Source organism: Kogia breviceps, chromosome X (assembly GCF_026419965.1).
Source record: "Kogia breviceps isolate mKogBre1 chromosome X, mKogBre1 haplotype 1, whole genome shotgun sequence".
Classification (NCBI taxonomy): Eukaryota; Metazoa; Chordata; class Mammalia; order Artiodactyla; family Physeteridae; genus Kogia; species Kogia breviceps.
Genome location: NC_081330.1, coordinates 69,841,764 through 69,844,985, shown reverse-complemented (window position 1 = coordinate 69,844,985; position 3,222 = coordinate 69,841,764).

The following is a 3,222-nucleotide window of genomic DNA, read 5'->3' as shown; positions in this document are numbered from 1 at the left end:
TCAAAGCTACAGCAATTAAGACTTATGGTACTGACGTAAGGTTAGACATATATTTACATCAATGGAATAGAATTGAGAGTTCAGAAATAAGCTCTCACATTTATGTTCAGCTAATTTTCAACAAAGAAAGACTAGTCTTGGGACTTCCCTGGTGGCACAGTGGTTAAGAATCCATCTGCCAATGCAGGGGACATGGGTTTGAGCCCTGGTCGGGAAGATCCCATATGCTGTGGAGCAACTAAGCCCATGTGCCACAACTACTGAGCTTGCGCTCTAGAGCCTGCGAGCCACAACTACTGAGCCTGCGCACTATAGGGCCCACACTCTGCAACAGGAGAAGCCACCACAATGAGAAGCCTGCGCACTGCAACGAAGAGTAGTCCCCATTCGCCACAACTAGAGAAAGCCCGCACACAGCAACGAAGAACCAATGCAGCCAAAAAATAAATAAATAAATTTTAAAATTGCTTAAAAAAAGAAATAAGTTGGATCCTTATTTCCCACAATATACAAAAATTAACTCAAAATAGATCAAAGATCTAAGTGTAAGTGCTAAAACTGTAAAACTCTTAGAAGAAAACTTAGGTGTAAATCTTCATGCCCTCAGGTTAGACAATGGTTTCTTAAATATGACATCAAAAGCCCAAGGAGCAACAACACATACCAAAAAACCCAGGTAAATTATACTTAATCAAAATTAAAATTTTTTGTCCTCTAGAGGACACATCAAGAAACTGAAAAAAAACCATAGAATCAGATTAAGTATTTGCAAACCATATATCTGATAATGGACATGTATCCAGAATATATATAAAACTCTTACAACTCAATGGTAAAAGACCAATAACCTGATCAAAAAATGGGCAATGTATTTGAATAGACATTTCTCGGAAAAAGATATACAAATGACCAATAAGCACATAAAAAGATGTTCTACATTATTAGCCATCAGGGAAATGCAAATCAAAACTACAGTGAGATGCTACTTCACACCTACTAGGCTGGCTATAATTAAAATGAAAAATGTTAGCGATGATATGGAAAAACTGGAACCCTGTTCCATTGCTGGTGGGAATGTAAAATGATGCAGTACCTTAGAAAACAGTTTGGCAATTCTTCAAAGGGTTCAACATAGTGTTGCCATATTACCCAGCAGTTCCACTCCTAGGTATATTCCCTAGAGAATTGAAAATATATATCCACACAAAAACTCATACACGAATGTTCATAGCAGCATTATTCATAATACCTAAGAATTAGAAACAACTCAAATATACATATTACTATGCTAAGTAAAAGAAGTCAGGCACAAAATGCCACGTATTGTATGATTTAATTTCTATGAAATATTCGGAAGGGGTAAATCCATAGAGGCAGAAAAAAAATTAGTATTTGCCAGGGACTTGTTTTGGGAAAGAGGGAATAATTGATAATGGTTATGGAATTTCCTTTTGGGGTGATGAAGGTGTTTTGAAATTAGATAGTGGTAAGGATTACACAAGTCTATGAGTATACTAACAACCGCTGAATCATACTCTTTGAAATGTGAATTTTATGGTGTCTGAATTATATCTCAATAAAGGAGTTTCAAATAATTAATCATCAGGGAAATGCAAATCAAAATCACAGTGAGATATCACCTCACATCTGTCAGAATGGCTTTTGTCAAAAAGATAACAAATAACAAGTGCTGGCAAGGATGTGGAGAAAAGGGAACCCTAGTACACTGTTGGTGGGAATGTAAATTGGTAAAACTGCTATGGAAAACAGTATGGAGATTACTCAAAAAATTAAAAATAGAACTACCATACAATCCAGCAATTCCACCCTGGGTTATTTAGCCAAAGAAAATGAAAACACTAATTCAAAAAGATACATGCACCCAAAGTTCATAGCAGCATTATTTATAATAGCCAAGATATGGAAGCAACCAAAGTGTCCATCAACAGATGAATGGATAAAGAAAATGTGGTATATATTTACAATGGACTAGCACTCAGCCATAAAAAAGAAATGAAATATTACCATTTGTGACAACATGGATGAACTTGGAGGGTATTATGATTAGTGAAATAAGTCAGACAAATACTGTGTGTTTTCACTTATATGTGGAATCTAAAAAATAAAACAAATGAACAAAAATAACAAAACAGAAACAGACTCACAGATACAGAGAACAGACTGGTGGTTGCCACAAGGGAGAGAGGCGGGGGGAGGGGTAAAATGGGTGAGAGGGATTAAGAGGTACAAGCTACTAGATATAAAATAGATATGTTACAAGGATGTAATGTATAGCACAGGGAATGTAGCCAATATTTTATAATAACTTTTATGGAGTACAATCTATAAAAATATTGATTACTATGTTGTACACCTGAAACTAATATAATATTGTAAGTCAACTATATTTCAATTTAAAAAATTCTTAAAGTGCTTCAGGATAGGTCGACTTTACACATAATGTAAATAGTGTGATTTTTAGATGTCTCGTGATATATTTTCCTTCTAATATATTGCCCTCATTGGTTTGCAGTATATTCATAGATTTCTTTTTGTTGTTGTTCTTCCCATTTGCTACATCACTTAGTACAGCCTTGCAAAATGTATGACGTTATAAATCATTTTAGGTGTTGAAATGTGTGTATTAAATACTTTTCATCTCCTTGAGTCCCCTAATAAAAATATTACCCAACCTTCTGGTTTTATTTTTCCCCACTAGTCTGTATATTCCCTGAGGCTAACACACTCAAGCCTCACTTTTATTCCCACCTTGTACCTAGTACAGTGCCTGATACAAAGGTACTGCTTATAATTCTTTAGAACTCCTCTTATTTTCCCCTCCCCAACTTTAATCTAATCTCCTTGAGGACCAATACTTGGTTTCATTTATATTTGTACTCTCTACTATCCTCTTGTGTAGCCCTATTCTTTACATGTAAGTTCTTAATGAATGAATAAACTGTTTTATCTGCTCTCCCATTTGCCACAACAAATTGTACTTTTTCCCAACTCATGTTTCAAATGAATGTATTAAAATCAAATGCAGAGTCTAACTTTGCATGCATCAATTATTTTGATTGTCATTTATAGATCCATTATTCATTTATTTGCCTTAGATTATGAATGCAAAGGTAACAGAAACTATTGTCCCAGAGGTCTGTGCAATTATCTTTGTAAATTCTCCAGCTTAGAGCCCTTTGTAAGTAAGTGCCTGCTAAATGT